The following is a 19,304-nucleotide window of genomic DNA, read 5'->3' on the forward strand; positions in this document are numbered from 1 at the left end:
TTCTTTTTTTTATTATTTGAGTGCATTTGACATATAATGTTACCCCCCCTAAGGTGTACAACATAGTGAGTCCCCATATAATCCAACAATTCCACTCTTGGGTATTTCCCAAAGAAAATGGAAACACCAATTCTATGATATTTTGAATGGGGTGCAGTTATTTTAAAATACAAAGTTTTAAAACTGAGGGTTTTTGAAGGGGAGGGAGATGGGAGGTTGGGTGAGCTTGGTGGTCGGTATTATGGAGGGCACATATTGCATGGAGCACTGGGTGTGGTGCATAAACAATGAATCTCGGAACACTGAAAAAAAAATTAAATTTTAAGAAAAGAAAAAATATACAAAGTTTAGCAGGAAAGAAACAGCAGCCCCCCCAACATTGGGAGCTGGTCCAAAACTGACAGCTGGACTCTGTGGTCAGAAGCTGGTGAATGTCCACCACTTGGCCATATTCTTCTCCTATGGGATATGAATCAGTCACCTCACAGAACATCAGCATCAGACAAGGACGCTCTGAAACCACAACATCACCCTGTGTCATTACAGACAAAACAAGGCACCGTACAACCCACAGAATAACACACATCTCCCTGTGTCAGCCAATGTGAGCAATCGCTGCTTCTCCACCATGACTGCTCTCTCCTCACTCTGGTCTGGCTGCTGGAGAGTGGACTCACTGAGATGTTCAACCATGGGATTGCCCACACGTCCTGACAACACGCAGTCGGGAGTGGGCCCCACTTTCAGGGATCCTCTCCAAAACTCCCATACAAAGCCCTTGTTCCATAGGGCTTTGCCCCGTGGCCCCCAAAGGGGTGCGTTCTCTCTCACTGCAACAGGTAATAGATCAATAGATCCAACTTGAATGCTCACAGGTGCTCCTGGTGGTCTTGGCAGAAGAACATTGAAGCATGTTACCTTTCTATCTGTGAAAATTATTTTTGTGTCTTTTAGCTTGATCGTAATATGTATTTGTATCTTGTGAGTGTGTGGTTGAAATGACAAATTTTTGTGTTTTTCTTTATGGGTTTTCATCATTGGGCCGTGCTTAGGGAACTCTTCATCCCACAGTTGTAAACGTTTCATGTATACTTTCACCTTTGTAAAAATGAAGAACAGAGGGTTTCAAGGGTGAAGGGAAACAGAGAATATTTGAATTTGGGCAAAAGTATGGGGAGGAGCAAGAGGTAAAAGAGTCTAAGATAGTGGAAACTAAGATGTCCATCTTCTGCTTTATGATGTTTGCAAGTACATACAGAGCCTACAAGGTACATGTTATAGCCAATATACCCCTCTCACCTGGGCTCAGTGAAGATTTATGAGCTTCCTTATGTTTACCAGGTGAACACAACCAACACCAAGACACCCAAAGCAATAGAGACAACAGTGAGCTCCAGAGATGGACATCTTGGACACTTAAGACCTAGATGTGATACTTCATGTTTTGGTTCATGTCTGTACACTTCAGCTGTCTCAGTGCATGATAATTACACTTTCATGCTGTATTTTAAGCATATGTTTCAGATCCACATAGACAAATCTATAACTTCCATTTAAAGGTAAATTTACAAAAGACTCCACTCCAAAACTGCTAGAACTTGTACAGGAATTCAGTAAAGTGTCAGGATATAAAATCAATGCACAGAAATCAGTTGCATTTCTCTACACCAACAACAAGACAGAAGAAAGAGAAATTAAGGAGTCCATCCCATTTACAATTGCACCCCAAACCATAAGATACCTAGGAATAAACCTAACCAAAGAGGCGCAGAATCTATACTCAGAAAACTATAAAGTACTCATGAAAGAAATTGAGGAAGACACAAAGAAATGGAAAAATGTTCCATGCTCCTGGATTGGAAGAATAAATATTGTGGAAAATGTCTATGCTACCTAAAGCAATCTACACATTTAATGCAATTCCTATCAAAGTACCATCCATCTTTTTCAAAGAAATGGAACAAATAATTCTAAAATTTATATGGAACCAGGAAAGACCTCGAATAGCCAAAGGGATATTGAAAAAGAAAGCCAAAGTTGGTGGCATCACAATTCCGGACTTCAAGCTCTATTACAAAGCTGTCATCATCAAGACAGCATGGTACTGGCACAAAAACAGACACATAGATCAATGGAACAGAATAGAGAGCCCAGAAATAGACCCTCAACTCTATGGTCAACTCATCTTCGACAAAGCAGGAAAGAATGTCCAATGGAAAAAAGACAGCCTCTTCAATAAATGGTGTTGGGAAAATTGGACAGCCACGTGCAGAAAAATGAAATTGGACCATTTCCTTACACCACACACGAAAATAGACTCAAAATGGATGAAGGACCTCAATGTGCGAAAGGAATCCATCAAAATCCTTGAGGAGTACACAGGCAGCAACCTCTTCGACCTCAGCCACAGCAACATCTTCCTAGGAACATCGCCAAAGGCAAGGGAAGCAAGGGCAAAAATGAACTATTGGGATTTCATCAAGATCAAAAGCTTTTGCACAGCAAAGGAAACAGTTAACAAAATCAAAAGACAACTGACAGAATGGGAGAAGATATTTGCAAACGACATATCAGATAAAGGACTAGTGTCCAAAATCTATAAAGAACTTAGCAAACTCAACACCCGAAGAACAAATAATCCAGTCAAGAAATGGGCAGAGGACATGAACAGACATTTCTGCAAAGAAGACATCCAGATGGCCAACAGACACATGAAAAAGTGCTCCATATCACTCGGCATCAGGGAAATACAAATCAAAACCACAATGAGATATCACCTCACACCAGTCAGAATGGCTAAAATCAACAAGTCAGGAAATGACAGATGCTGGCGAGGATGCAGAGAAAGGGGAACCCTCCTACACTGTTGGTGGGAATGCAAGCTGGTGCAGCCACTCTGGAAAACAGCATGGAGGTTCCTCAAAATGTTGAAAATAGAACTGCCCTATGACCCAGCAATTGCACTACTGGGTATTTACCCTAAAGATACAAATGTAGTGATCCAAAGGGGCACATGCACCCGAATGTTTATAGCAGCAATGTCCACAATAGCCAAACTATGGAAAGAACCTAGATGTCCATCAACAGATGAATGGATCAAGAAGATGTGGTATATATACACAATGGAATACTATGCAGCCATCAAAAGAAATGAAATCTTGCCATTTGCGACAACATGGATGGAACTAGAGCATATCATGCTTAGCGAAATAAGTCAAGCAGAGAAAGACAACTATCATATGATCTCCCTGATATGAGGAAGTGGGGATGCAACATGGAGGCTTAAGTGGGTAGAAGAAGAATCAATGAAACAAGATGGGATTGGGAGGGAGACAAAACCATAAGTGACTCTTAATCTCACAAAACAAACTGAGGGTTGCTGGGGGGAGGGGGTTTGAAGGAGGGAGGGTGGGGGTGGGATTATGGACATTGTGAGGGTGAATGTGATTTGGTAAAAAAAAAGTGAGTGCTGTGAAGTGTGTAAACCTGGCGATTCACAGACCTGTACCCCCGAGGATAAAAATATATGTTTATAAAAAATAAAAATTAAAAAAAAGATAAAAACAAACAAAAAGTAAGGTGTATATACAGACAGGTGAGAACAATTCACCATATCCTGAGTGTATTTTTGTTTTGTTTGTTAAAAGAAATTACACATTTTACAATTGTAAGGAAAGAAATACTTACATATATACCAAAGTAAAATTAAATACATTGAAAGGAAAGAATGTAACTGTGAGATGAAAATTAAAAATGACTTTAATAAAACAAACAAACAAACAAAATAATAAAGGTAAATTTAATACACATGTAACTATGAGTCACACAGTAACTAGAGCGTTCTAGATATGTACTGTCTGAATAGTAGTAATCCACTTACAGTTACTTAAATTCCATTCATTTACAACAATTAAAAATGCAACTGCTCAGCACATTTCAAGTGCCACCTGCATCTCAAGAGCCACATGCATCTCGTGGCCACCAGACTGGACAGTGCAGATACAGAGCAATTCCTTCCGCACAGACTGTTGCACTGGAAGGTGCTGTGCTTCATGCTTTGTGGGTCTTGAGTCAGATGCATGAGACACAGGTAAAGTGAAAAGACAAATATGATTTCTCTTACAGACAACATCAGATTTCTGTCTAGGATTTGAATACACATGAAGCTGGTGGGTCACAAAATCAAAGTCGGTTATGCCTGGGTCTGGTGTCTTTAGGTACAAACTGTCCCCAGTTACAAAAGGGAAATCCCTGTCCCTCCACCTCCCTTCCCAGACTTGGGACCCTCTCTGCCATCACATTTCCAGGAGGTGAGGTCTCCTCTAGATGCACTCAGGGGCTCAAGTCAGAGGTGGGTTTTCAGAGGCAGGAAGTGCAGCTCAGGGAAAGGGATTCTGCTGAGTGAGGAGGATGCCAGGGCAGGACCAGCAGGAGACTCTCTCAGGGTTATTCAGAGCAGCTGTTCTCAAAGTGTGGCCTAAGGAGCAGCTGACATCACTGAGGCCCTTTCACAGAATCCATGAGGTTAAACTATTTTCACAACATCACTTAGATACTATTTGCCTTTTCACCACGTTGACATTAGCACTGAGGTAAAACTTAGCAAGAATGGAGGATATAGGTGCAAATAGTAATAGTTGATATTCTTCATCACTACTTATATTCACAAAAAAACAAAAACACTCTTTTGGCCATCTTTCTGATCCACCTTAACAGATACAGGAATATCTTTGCAGATGCTCTCAAGATCATTAGCAGTGCCTAGAAGAGAGGCAAAGGTGGGCCTTCTTAGGCCATACTCCAAAGTCAACATCCCATTTCTAACTGTGATAACGAAGCAGGAATTTGAAATCACTGCTGATCACCAAGCTGAGAACATTGTTGTGAATCTCACGGGCAGGTTAAACCTGTGTGGAGTTATCAACCCCAGATTTAGTGTACAATTCAAAGATCTAGAAAAATGGCAGAATAACCTGCTCCCATCCTCTCAGTTTGGTTTCATTGTCCTGACAACCTCAGCTGGCTTCATGAACCATGAAGAAGCAAGATGAAAACACTCAGGAGGGAAAATCCTGAGATCCCTTTTCTAGGGACGTAATACCTATGTGCAAATAAAATGCCTCAAAAACAAAAACACAACCAAACAAAACTAGTATCACACTAAAATATCCTGGTTAAAGCATTAAAAAAATATTATCTTCATTAATTATTCTCAAATCCCCATTTTTAAACTTCTCATACATGGGATACACAGCACTTCCGTTACATGCATAAGCCCCGAAGAAAATAATTTGTATGAACTTAACTGGTCTTTTTCTTCTTTTTGCAGAATGCCATTTTTACCTGAAAGAATGAATGACACAGAATCTTGGATTATTTACACTAGGTTATTTGACCGACAGTTTCTGAAAAATAAACATGAACCCATCATTTCATGAAAATCAACTCACATATGACAGCTGACAGTACTTGTTGCCTTGATAAAAGGTAAACTCTCAAGAGAAATTCAGAATTTTGGAAAACTTGTGATCCACCAATAAATTTTACAGCTTCTTAGTACTGACAAACTTTTCTGTTGGGATCTGTGGTAATATTAAAACAAATATGACTTTTTGATAATTCACTTCCAGTCTAATCAACAGTGGAAAACCTATGCAACTTAGTGAACCAACACACTTCTTTTTAAAAATAATGCATTAGAACAAGATCCATTCAGTGTGCGAGATGAGCCTGTGGATTTTAATGCAACAGAGGACAGAGTCGATGATGCTGTTTCAGGTGCCACTTTGCCAGTAACCTTAGAGAAAGTACACCTTGTGTCGTTTTTAATATAGTATCTAAGACGCATATACATAATTATCTGAAGAGGTCATGAAGCATACTCTTCTCCCATTAATATGCAAGGTTGTACATTTTTTCATAGACTTCAACCAAAACCACAAATTACATGCAGAAGCAAATCTGAACATCCACGGGTCCTCTAAGGAGACAGACAAGAAATGTGAAATGCAGTATCACCCTTCTCACTATGCTGTTTATTTGCATAGTTATTTTTCATAAAAACAATATTTCTATTTTCATGCCATGGATTATTAATACGATGCTAAATGAATTAATGAATTTTTAAACCTCTTTTATTCCTACTACGGTAAATACTGATAGAGATAACCCACAGACACAAAATGATCCTTGGGATCCTCAGTCATCTGTGAGACTGTGCAGATACCCTGTGAACAGAATGTTTGAGAATCACTGACTCAGGTCCTGGGCCACTGCTCTGGGGGACGGTATGACAAAGAGCGCTTTGTGCAGTAGGTGATGGGGGTCGCGGGCAAAGTCCGAGGTCCCTGGGTCAGCTTCTCAGGCACCAGGGCCCTGTCGGGAGTGCGGTGCCCCCTTCCCCTGCCCTCCCCGCCGCCTTCATCTGGGCCCCGCGCCGGGAGAAGGGTCGGGCGGGGTCTCAGCCCCTCCGCGCCCGCAGGCTCCCACTACCTGAGGTATTTCTACACCCGCGTGTCCCGCCCCGGCCGCGGGGAGCCCCGCTTCATAGCCTTTGGCTATGTGGAAGACACGCACTTCCTGCGGTTCGACAGCGACTTTGCCAGTCTGAGGATGGAGCCGCGGGCGCCGTGGGTGGAGCAGGAGCGGCCGGAGTTTTGGGACCAGGAGACCGGGAACCTCAAGGACGCCGCACAGACTTACCGAGTGAACCTGAACACCCTGCGGGGCTACTACAACCAGAGCGAGGCCGGTGAACGACAGAGCCCGGGTCCAGGTCACAACTCTGATCCCCACAGGGTAGCCCGAGTGTCCGGGTCTGAGTGTCACCCCGAGTATAAGGGACCCTTCCCGCATCCCCACCCCTGTCCCCCCATCCTTAAGCCGGAAGAACCCGCGGGAACTTTTAGGCGGTTTTACTTTCTGTGTGGACTTAAACCCCTGCCTGTCGGGTGGGACCAGGGTCTCACACCATCCAGAGCATGTATGGCTGTGACGTGGGGCCCGACGGGCATCTCCTCCGCAGGTACAGTCAGGACGCCTACGACGGCGCGGATTACCTCGCCCTGAACGAGGACCTGCGCTCCTGGACTGCGGCGGACAGGGAGGCACAGGTCACCCACCGCGACCACCGCAATTGGGAGGCGGCCTGTGAGGCAGATCATGAAAGGAACTACCTGGAGGTCACGTGCGTGGAGTGGCTCCGGAGGCACCTGGAGAACGGGAAGGAGACGCTGCGCTGCGCTCAAGTACCAGGGCCAACAGGGCCTCCCTGATCTCCCCTCCCTGGGACTGGCTTCCCACCAGGAAGGGAAAATGGGCTCAGTGGCAGAACACCGCTCTTCAACGGGTGGGGAGATCGGTGGGATCTCCTGTGGGAGATCCGCGGGTGGGGAGACCGAGCCCTCCGCCTGGGTGTTCAGGTTCCTACTAAAGAGTGACTCACCCAAAGGCCAATTTTCTTTTAAGGACAATTGAGGAATCCAGTCTCTCCCAGGAGGCAGGTGGAGACCATTCCTGTAATAATCCATCAGCGGTTCCCTTTGACCCTGACAGCCACCTTGGAAACCCTGACTTTCTCTCTCAAGGCCTTTTTCTTCTCCAGTGAGAACATCTTTGAGTTCTGACTCGAGGTTTTCTGACTCATTCACTCTCTATTGCAGTCAGGATCATTAGTGTGCTCTCTCACTTAGACCTACAGATTCCTCCTACCCTGGGCTCTGTCCCTGCTTCTAGGACCTCTGAATTAGGAGATCACCAAGGCTAGGTTGGGCAAGCTACGCTGGAAAACAGTATGGAGAGTCCTCAAAAAGTTGAAAATAGGGGCGCCTGGGTGGCTCAGTGGGTTGAAGCCTCTGCCTTACGCTCAGGTCATGGTCTCGGGGTCCTGGGATCCAGCCCCCCATTGTGGTCTCTGCTCCGCGGGGAGCCTGCTTCCCTTCCTCTCTCTCTGTCTGCCTTTCTGCCTGCTTGTGATCTCTGTCTGTCAAATGAATAAATAAATTCTTTAAAGAAAAAAAGTTGAAAATAGAGCTACCCTATGACCCAGCAATCCCACTACTGGGTATTTACCCTAAAAATACAAATGTAGTGATCCATGGGCGCCTGGGTGGCTCAGTGGGTTAGGCTGCTGCCTTTAGCTCAGGTCATGATCTCAGGGTCCTGGGATCGAGTCCTGCGTCGGGCTCTCTGCTCAGCAGGGAGCCTGCTTCCCTCTCTCTCTCTCTCTCTCTGCCTGCCTCTCTATCTACTTGTGATCTCTCTCTCTGTCAAATAAATAAATAAATAATCTTCAAATGTAGTGATCCAAAGGGGCATGCGTGCACCCAAATGTTTATAGCAACAATGTCCACAATAGCCAAACTATGGAAAGAACCTAAATGTCCATCAACAGATGGATGGATAAAGAAGATATGGTATATATATACAATGGAATACTATGCAGCCATCAAAAAAAAGAAATCTTGCCATTTGCAAGGACGTGGATGGAACTAGAGGGTATTAGGCTGAGCGAAATGAGTCAATCAGAGAAAGACAATTATCATATGATCTCTCTGATATGAAGAATTTGAGAGGCAGGGCTGTGGGTTGTGGGGGGTAGGAAGGGAAAAATGAAACAAGATAGGATAAGGAGGGAGACAAACCATGAGAGACTCTTGATCTCATGAAACAAACTGAGGGTTGCTGGGGGGTAGTAGTGGGGTAGGGATAGGGTGGCTGGGTTATGGACAATGGGGAGGGTATATGCTATGATGAGTGCTGTGAAATGTGTAAGCCTGATGATTCACAGACCTGTTCCCTGGGGGCAAATAATACACTATATGTTAATTTAAAAAAAATAAAACTAAAAAGAAAACAAATAAATAAATAAAAAGCTAGGTTGGTGACTGGGCTTTGAAGCTTTACACATCTTCCATCCAGAGAAACTGCTGGGTCCACTTCCAGATGGTCACATAAATGCCATTTCAATAGGCCATAAAGGTAAAGCAAAGTGTGGATTTTCTGATTTTTTCTTCCCCAGAACCCCCCAAACACACACGTGACCTGCCATCCCATCTCTGACCATTACTTCACCTTGAGGTTCTGGGCTCTAGCCTTCTACCCTGCAGAGATTTACCCTGGACCTGGCAGTGCAAGGGGGAGGACCTGACCCAGGACACAGAACTTGTGGAGACCAGGCCTATAGAAGATGGAACCTTCCAGAAGTGGGGCAGCTATGGTGGTACCTTCTGGAGCAGAGCAGAGATACACATGCTATGTGCTGCTGCCCGAACCCATCATCTTGAGATGGGGTAAGGAGGGTTTGGGGTAGTAGAGCCTCTTCTCAGGGAAAGCAGAAGGCTTTCTGGAGAATTTCAGCAGGGTCAGGACTCAAACCAGAGGTCTGGGGCTCTCATCATCCCTTCCCTTTCCAGAGCCACCTCCTTCCTACCACCCCCCATCACATGGATCATTGCTGGTCTGACTCTCCTCATGGTCACTGTGACGTTTGGAGCTGTGATCTGGAGGAAGAAGCTCTGCTGGGGTAAGGAATGGAGTGGGGGGATCTGAGGTTTCTTGTCCCACTGGGGGGTTTCCTAGGTAGCAGACTGTCCTGCCTTGTAACTGGAAAGTTACCATCCTCACACATGTACTTGGACACTGTGGAACTGATCACTAACACTCACTCTGTAGTAGAAACACTTGTGAAAATGAAAAGACACATTTTCTTCCTGTTAATTCTGGTGATGGGGACCTGATGCCCAGTGGGCACAGGACAGAGAGGAAGGATCCTGCTGAGGACAGACCTCTTGTAAGTCAGGTGGGCCAGTGACCCCACAACTCATTCTTCATGTTTTCCTGATCCTGTTCTAGGTCTTCAGTCACAATTCTCAAAGTTCGTTTTGAATCAGGACTAAGAGCTTCCATTAGGATCTCATGGCCCAGTCCTGTCATAGCTTCTAACATGATATATTTTCTTCCTTCAGGAGGAAAAGGACCAGGCTAGTCTCAAGCATGATGTAAGTATGGAGGGGTGATCCCTGAGACCCTAGTATAGACAGGACCCCATGAGGAGCTCACCCACCCATAGCTCCTCCTTTAGTCACCTCTCCTCTGGGCTCTGACCACATCCTGTTTGTTCTCCCCTAGGTGATGACAATGCCCAGGGCTCTGATGTGTCTCTCATGGCTCCTAAAGGTGAGACCTTGGAGACCCAGCAGTGCATAGGAATCGAGTCACTAGGGACACTTTGAGCATGTGGAAAGCTGTTGATCACTTATGTGATTGACCTAAATTTGTACATTTTTTTTTTTTGAGAGTGTGAGGCCAGCTGCCTTGTCGGGGATGAGCAATGCAAGATGTGTTCACACTCCCACTTGGTGACATCAGCAACCCCTTACTTCTCTTTGTGCAGAGATGTCAGATGTGTCTGTGTTCCTGTGAGCAAAACATGAGGAGGTGGGGAGACTGGCCCACCCTGCCCACCAGACCCCTCCCCATACTGATCTGCGTTCTCTTCTTAAATGTGCTTTCCTGTTCCAGCAGAGGCAGGGCTGGACCATCTCCATCCCTGTCTTTATTTCATGTTGGGCTGAGTACAAATGACTTCCTTCCCTATTGAAAATGAGAATGCAGATATGAGTTGTGTTTCCTAATTCTTTGCCATGTGCGGGTTGATGAGGTAATAATAAAAGAGGAGATTTATAAACTTGAGACAACACAAATAAATGGAAACACTGAGAACCTTCCAGAATCCATGTGTTTGCTATGCTGAGTCTGTTGCAGGTGGGACAGGAGTAGGCTGTGAGGAGCCAAGTGGCGACAGGATCTGTTCCCAGTCTGTGCTCAGTGCATCATGGGCGTTAAGTGCTCCCCCCTCAGCTGAGTGATCTCTACACTCCGTGTCCTTGCCCTTTGTGTGGACGCTTATCTACCAGGACCTGTGATCACATGGACTTAGATGTTACCTGTCACCAGGAACTTGTGCAGCAAAAATTCCTGTGGACTGGATCAGTCTCACTTCAGGCCTGGGTCACACCACAGCCCCCATTTTGTTTTTTGTTTTTTGTTTTTTAATTGTTTCTCTAGATCATCAGGCCTGTTCTTGCTCTTGTGTATGAGTTTTTGTCTATTCTCCCAGGGATGACCCTGTCAGTTACAGCAGCAGGTGGCCTTTAGGCTATTGTTCCCACAGGCCCAGGTCATCCCCTGACCCAGGAGTCTCTGTGGTATGAAGATATGAACTTTCAGATTCATCCATCTCTTCCCCTCACTCTGGACCTGTTTTCTGGAATATTCTTTGGGTTCTGGAAGTAGGAAGAGGAGGAATCTGAGAGGTTCTCCTTCTTATTAAACTTTAGTTAGTTTCTGCCTTCCCTGCTGCTTGGCCCTTAGTTCTAGTGATCCTAGTGCTGGCTTAGATCCAAGGTCATGAATTTATAAAGCAGAGTCTAGGTAGATGTCTGTGTGGTTGGAGAAAAAGATCCATAAAGCCTGAGTATAGTGTTTCTGGAGAGAGAACTCTGTGTGCTGTGCTGTGCAGGAGAGATGGTATGGGGGGAGGGGCTGAGCAGAGAGAGGGAGGGGAGGGCAGCACTGTGAGGGGAGAGAGACAGCACAGATGGTGAAGTGGGTGCACGTGGGGCGGGAGCTGCCACAGAACAGCTGCGCCTGAGACTTATCTAGAAGAGGGGGAGTCCTTTAGCTGCTCATTCATTCAACCAATAATTGTCATGTGCCACATACAGGACACACTGTGTTTATATCTGGGGACACCTCAGTGCGACTAAGAAAAGGGAAAATGTGCTGGTCTTGTGGAGAATATTTCTAGTGGTAAGGGGGTAGACTCCACTTGACCCTGGAGCAAGGTGGGAATTGGGATAGTGACCCCCTCGAGCAGTCAGAAATCCAAGTATGGCTTTTGTCTCCCTCCAAACATAAGAACTAATAGCCTACTGTTGCTGTGGAAGCCTCACTGATAGCATGAAGAGTCACTTAACACATGTTTATGTTACATGTAGAAAACAGTATTCTAACAATGAATGAAGCTGCAAAAAAATTACTCAAAAAATCACAAAGAAGAGAAAATGCGTGGACAGTAATTACTGTAAAAAAAAGTCCACACACAGGTGAACATGCACCATACAAGCCAGTGTCATGGAAGGTGACCCAGAGAGCACCTGTGCTGGGATGGGGACAATGGCTCCTTTACTCCAGGGATCGGGGGAGCCTCACTAAGAGGTTGACCTCTGAGAGATTTGAAGGACATGAAAGAATTGTGTAAAAGGAGGTCAGGGGGGAGTTCTTTTGCAGGCAGGGAGCCTCCAGTGCACACACACTAGGGCAGGAGTGTGTCTGTGTTCAAGGGAAGAATGAGGAGGCCACTGTGGCTGGAACAGAAAACAGGTGAGATGAGGTCAGAGGTCAGTCTCATCATGGAGGTCTGAAGATATTAGAAGGTTTTGAGTTTTCTCTGAGTGAGGTGTGGAGTTACAAGAATGAACAGATCAATGGGATTGACTTTCCTTAGCAGCACCTGTTTTTCTGCTGTGCAGAATTGAGAGGTGCAGTGTGAGCTACCAGTAGGGAAACTGTAGGAGACCAGTACAGTGTCCCAGGAGAGAAGACACTGGGAATCGACTGCGTCCTGGAGATATTTACAGAAGGACTTTGCAGCATTTCCTAATGGCTTCACTCTGGGTGATGAGGAGGAATCAAAGAAGGGAGCCAGGATTTCAGACTACAAGTAGAAATGTGGAGTGCCTTCCTTGGATATGGGAAGACTTTGTAAGAAGCACATTTAGGGAAGCAGCATCACAGTCATCCACTTCAGAAATGGTGAATCTAATATGTCTATTAGAAATGCAAGCTAAGGGGTGCCTGGGTGGCTCAGTGAGTTAAAGCCTCTGCCTTCAGCTCAGGTCATGATCCCAGGGTCCTGGAATCAAGCCCCGCATCGGGCTCTCTGCTTAACGGGGAGCCTGCTCACTCCTCCCTCTCTGCCTGTCTCTCTGCCTACTTGTGATCTCTGTCTGTCAAATAAATAAATATGTAAAAATATTTAAAAAAAAAAAAGAAAGAAAGAAATGCAAGCTAAGTTGGCGGATACAGAGTGCAGGGTTGGAGAGATATCTAAGTTGGAGAAATAGATTTGGGAGGTGACAGCACATAAATGATGTTTAGAGCCTACAGCAGAGATGAGGTCACCAGGAAGGGCGAAGGCCATAGAAGAGAAAGGAACACATTTGGAGCCATGATCTGAGACTAGAACTTGATCTGGACACTGCAGGCACTCAAGTCGGCTTGGATGAGGAGTGACTCATAAATGGCATCTTTCAACTTATTCCCTTGATGGTTGTTATGGCCCAGGTTTCTCCACTCCAGTCCCTATTCACAGATAGGTACAGTAGCATTGTTGGGTCATGAAGTGATTGCTCAACATGTCTTCTTCATTCTTTGTCTCTTCCTGGGATTAAAACCCAGATCTGTATCACTTCAGATGATCTACATATATCCACTGAAATTTTATGTTTCTTTATACATGCACTTCTTTTCTGGGGAGAGTATCCATAATTTTTATTAGGTTTTATATGGCCTTCATAAAAGTCTGAAAAACCCTTTCCAGTGTAGACACTGTTCTACTTCATCTTTGAAACAGAGATAGCTCTATAAACAGCTATAATCACAATGTTTTAGGAGATCCTTCGCCCTCTTCCCCTTCCCCCTCCATTGGTGCTCTGTCTCTCATTGTCTCTCTTTTAAATAAATTTTTTAAAAGTCTTTTAAATAATCTTTGAAAAGAAAAAAATCACAGAATTATAAATGTAGAAAAAAATGGCAAAAGCAAAAAATCTCTTACTAAACTAGATACAAAATAGTGACTAATAATTAAATAATGAAAAAATATTATAGTTTATTCACTGAATAAGGATTGGTGTTACCAGTGAAAGAGGAATGAATGAGTGGAGGCATGAAAAACAAAAAGCAAAAAGTAAAATGCCATCATAAATCCAACAGTACATTACAGTACACTGACATTTATATCTAAGTGGCTTAAAGCAGCCAATCAAAGCACAGATTGTTAGAATGAATGCAAAATGAGAACCAAGTATCCTGTCTACAGTAGACATACTTGATCCCAGTTACAAATAGATTAAAAATTAAAGGGATGGAAGAGTTATCTCAGGCAAAAACAACCATAAGAAAGCTGGACAGAGAACTCTGTGTACTGTGCCAAAAAAAAAAAAAAAAGGCAAAGGGGACTTTAAAAATGCGAGGAAGATAAACAGGATCATTTTATAATGATAAAATGGTCAAATCGTCAGAAAGATGAAACAATTCTAAAACATATATTATATAACTCACATAATAACTCAACAGACCCAAAACCATGTAAGTTAGCTGACAAATCAAGGAGAAGTAGACCATCTAATACACCTAAAATGAGAAAGTAGGTACACCTAAAAAGGTACCAAGTTAACTGTCAAAAAAACTATTCCACAAAAAAAGCCCAGTTTCAAATGGCTTCACTTGTGAAAGATACCAAGTGCTGAATTAATAACAATTCTTTACAACCCCTTCCCAAAAGGAGAGGAGGGAACCCAACTCATTCTGTGAGGCTAGTATTATGCAGATACAAAGATATTGTGAGACAAGAAAACTACAGACAGGGGTGCCCTGGGGTCGGGCTCCCTGCTCCCCTGGAAGCCTGCTTCTCCCTCTCCCACTCCCCCTGCTTGTGTTCCCTCTCTCACTATATCTCTCTCTCTGTGTCAAATAAATAAAATCTTAAAAAAAAGGAGAGAGAGAGAGAGAGACCAAAGGCAGAGCCTTCATGTGCTAGACTAGACCAGCATACTGAACTCAACTGTTCTCTCCTCTTAAAAAGAGAGAGAGAGAGAGAGAGAGAGAGAGAGAGAAAACTACAGACCAATGTCTCTTATGAATATAGACACACACACACAATTCAACAAAATGTACCACATCAAAACCAACAATATATAAAAAGAGTTGTATACCATGACTAAGTGAAAATTTAATCCAGGAATGAAAGACTGGTTTCATATCTGTATCAATCTATGTAATACACCATATTAATATAATAAAAAAACAAAAGCCACACAGTTGTCTCAACAGATGGACAAGAAGCATTTGACAAAAAATGGACACCCTCTTGTAATAAAAATTCAACAAATTATTAACAGAAGGAAATTTCTTTAAACTGATTAAAAGAATTTATGGGGGTGCCTGGGTGGCTCAGTGAGTGAAGCCTCTGCCTTTGGCTCAGGTCACAATCTCAGGGTCCTGTGATCAAGCCCCGATCAAGCTCTCTGCCAGCAGGGAGTCTGCTTTATCCTCTCTGCCTGCCTCTCTGCCTACTTGTGATTTCTCTCTGTGTCAAATAAATAAAATCTTTAAAAAAATAAAAAATAAAATAATTTATGAAAACCCTTAAGCTAACAATTTCTTAATGGAAAAATACTGGCTGTTTCTTGCTAAGATCAGGAACACCAAAAGTATGTCCAATCTCACCACTTCTATTAAACTTTGTGCTAGACATTCTAAAGCAAAAAGAAATAAGATAAAGTGCATCCTGACTGGGAAGAAAAAAAAGTAAAATTATTTCTGTTTGCAGATGACATGATCTTGTACACAGGAAGTCCTACAGAATCAACTAAAAAGCTACCAGAACTAATAATTTCAGCAAGGGGGCAGGATATGAAGTCAAGACACAAAAATCAGTTACATTTCCATAAAATTTTTTAAAAAGATTTTACCTATTTATTCGTTTACTTGAGAGAGAACACAAGTTGGGGAGAGAAGGAGAGGGAGATAGAGAAGCAGACTCTACACTGAGCAGGGAGCCAGACATGGGTCTCAATCCCAGGACCTCAGGATCGTGACCTGAGGCAAAGGGCAGATACCCAACAAACTGAGCCACCCAGGCACCTCGCCATACACTTTCAATAAACGGTCCAATAATGACAGTAAGAAAACAGCTTCATTATTCCAGCAAGAAGTTAAGGTGGTAAAGGAGTAGGGGACCCTAAGTTTGGTCCCTGGAATTCAGCTGGATCATTACCAACTCATTTTGAACACCTACGAAATCAATCAGAGATCTGAGAAAAGAATTGCTGCAATTCAGCAAATAGAAAAGCAACCACTATTTGCAGGGTAGGAGGTGCGGAGACAGGAATCGGGACCATATATCAAAGGACATGGCAGAGGGGGGAGAAAGCTTCCTTAAGGAGCCTACTGCAAAGTATTATAAGCAGCAGAACATAGAAGCAGAAGAACTTCCAGAAGTATGCTGCAATGAAAGATGTCCCTGGCTTAAAGGTGCTCATGTGGCAAGGCAGGGCAGAATGCTAGGTGGGACGATGTGGTCTCAGGATCCTGGGGTCACAAGAAGAATAGGGGTGCCTGAGGGTGGCAGAGTTCCCAGGGCATCAGAACAGGGAAGCTGATTGAAAAGAGCGAGCTTAGGTGCCAACTTTCTGTCCAGTGTTGCCATAAACTGTGAACCACTATGTCTTTCCTACACTGCTCTCAAAAGCTCAGCAAAAGGAAAAACAAGGCAAGACCCCTCTCCCTCCCCCAGGAGGAACGGTGCAAGTCCACGCTTCAGGAGTATGTAAAATTTGAAGACTTGAAAGTCAGTCACAGGCTGAGATAAAAAAGCTTGGTCATGGGGCTCTTGGGTGGCTCAGATGGTTAAGCAGCAAATCTGTCCACAGAGAACTGGCAAGCCAGAAAGGATAGGCAGGGTATATACAATGTGCTAAATGGGACAAGTATGCAGCCAAGAATACTTTATCTAGCAAGGCTGTCATCCAGAACAGGAGAGATTAAGACTGTCCAGGAAAAAAACAGATAACAACAACAACAAACTAAAGGAATTTGTGAGCAATAAACCAGCCCTGCAAGAAATTTTAAAGGGGATCCTTTGAGTGTAGAGAGCCCAAAAGTAAACAAGGACCAGAAAGGAATACAGACAATATACAGAAAAACCAAATTTCTAGGTAATACAATGGCACTAGCTTCATATCTCTCAATAATTACTGTGAATGGAAAAGGACTAACTGCTCCAATCAAAAGACATAGGGTATCAGAATGGATTTTTTTGTGTGTGTTATGTTAGTCACCATAAAATACATCATTAGTTTCTGATGCAGTGTTCCAAGATTCATTGTTCATGTACCACACCCAGCACTCCATGCAATACGTGCCCTCCTTAATATCCACCACCAGGCTCACCCTCCACCCACACCCCTCCTCTCTAAAACCCTCAGTTTGTTCCTCAGAGTCCACAGTCTCCCGTGGTTTGTCTCCCCCTCTAATTTGCGCCAATTCACTTTTCCTTCCTTTCTCCTAATGTCTTCCATGTTATTCCCTATGTTCCACAAGTAAGTGAAACCATATGATAATTGATTTTCTCTGCTTGACTTATTTCACTCAGCATAAAAGACCCATCCCCTACCAGAGGACTCAAAGACACCTCCAGATTCAAAGCAAGGTGGTAGAGAACAACTTCCCATGCTAATGGACATCAAAACAAAAACTGGAGAAACAATTCCTATATCAAACTACATATTTTTTTAAGATTTTATTTATTTGATAGAAAAAGAGAGAGAGAGCAAGAGAGGGAGTATAAACAGGGGGAGTGGGAGAGGGAGAAGCAGGCTTCCTATTGAACAAGGAGCCTGATGCAGGGTTCAATCCCAGAACTCTGGAATCATGACCGAGCCAAAGGCAGACGCTTAACAACTGAGCCACCCAGGCACCCCAAGCATCCCCAGATTTGATATACAACTCAAAGACCTAGAAAAATGGCAGAATGATCCCTCCAATTTGGCTTCAATGTACTGTCAATCTCAGCTGGCATCATGGACCATGAAAAAGCAAGATGAAAACACACAAGAACAAAAATACCTGGGCTGAAGTATTAAAATTTATTATTTGGGGGGCACCTAGGTGGTTCAGTGGGTTAAGCCTCTGCCTTCAGCTCAGGTCATGATCCCAGGGTCCTGGGGATCGAGCCCTGCATTGGGCTCCCTGCTCAGCGGGGAGCCTGCTTCCACCTCTCTCTCTCTGCCTGCCTGTCTACTTTAGATCTCTCTCTGTCAAATAAATAAATAAAATATTTTTTTTTTAATATATAAATAGGGCGCCTGAGTGGCTCAGTGGGTTAAGCCGCTGCCTTCGGCTCAAGTCATGATCTCAGGGTCCTGGGATCGAGTCCCGCATCGGGCTCTCTGCTCAGCGGAGAGCCTGCTTCCCTTCCTCTCTCTCTGCCTGCCTCTCTGCCTACTTGTGATCTCTCTCTGTCAAATAAATAAGTAAAATCTTTAAAAAAAATAAAATAAAATATATAAAAAAAAATAAAAATTATTATTTTTACTAAATTATTCTCAAATCCCCATATGTAACATCTTATTTGTAACATGGGATGTATAGCACTTCTGCTACATCCCTAAGCCCCAAGGAAAATAATTGGGTGTGAACATAACTGGCCTCTCTTTTTTTTTTTTATGGAATGCCATTTTTGCTTGAAGAAATGAATGATGACAGAGAAACTTGGATTTTTTAGACTAGGATATTTCACAGGCAGTTTCTTTTTTTTTTTATTTTATTTATCAGAGAGAGGGGGGGGGGGAGAGAGCAAGCACAGGCAGACAGAATGGCGGGCAGAGGCAGAGGGAGAAGCAGGCTCCCCGCCGAGCAAGGATCCCGATGTGGGACTCGATCCCAGGACGCTGGGATCATGACCCGAGCCGAAGGCAGCTGCTCAACCAACTGAGCCACCCAGGCGTCCCCACAGGCAGTTTCTTGAAAATGAACACAAACCTATCACTTCACGAAAATCAGCTCACATATGATAGCTGACAGTACTTTCTGCCTTGATAAAATGTAATCTCCCAACAGAAAATCAGAATTTTGGAAAACTTATGATCCACTAATAAGCTTGACAGCTTCTCAGTACCCACAAACTTTCTCCTTGGGATTGGTGGTAATATTGAAACAAACATGAATTTTTGATAATTCGATTCACTCTCATCAATACTGGAACATATATATAACTAAATAAAGTGAAACAACATATTTCTTTTATTAATATTTATCTTTTATGGTGGGTTTCTTTTTTTTTTAAGACTTTATTTATTTGACAAAGAGAGATCACAAGTAGGCAGAGAGGCAAGCAGAGAGAGAGAGAGGAGGAAGCAGGCTCCCTGCCAAGCAAAGAGCTCAATGCAGGACTCGATCCCAGAACCCTGTGATCATGACCTGAGTGGAAAGCAGAGGCTTAACCCACTGAGCCACCCAGG

At 43.7% G+C, this 19,304-nt stretch overlaps 1 pseudogene; it reads left to right on the top strand.

The window, feature by feature from the left end:
• Nucleotides 1-6,182: 6,182 nt before the first annotated feature.
• LOC123387587 lies at nt 6,183-10,232 on the top strand (annotated as a pseudogene).
• The last annotated feature ends 9,072 nt before the right edge of the window (nt 10,233-19,304 follow it).

This window comes from Mustela putorius, unplaced genomic scaffold, assembly GCF_011764305.1.
Source record: "Mustela putorius furo isolate JIRA1106 unplaced genomic scaffold, ASM1176430v1.1 tig00003856_pilon_pilon_pilon, whole genome shotgun sequence".
In the NCBI taxonomy this organism is placed as follows: domain Eukaryota; kingdom Metazoa; phylum Chordata; class Mammalia; order Carnivora; family Mustelidae; genus Mustela; species Mustela putorius.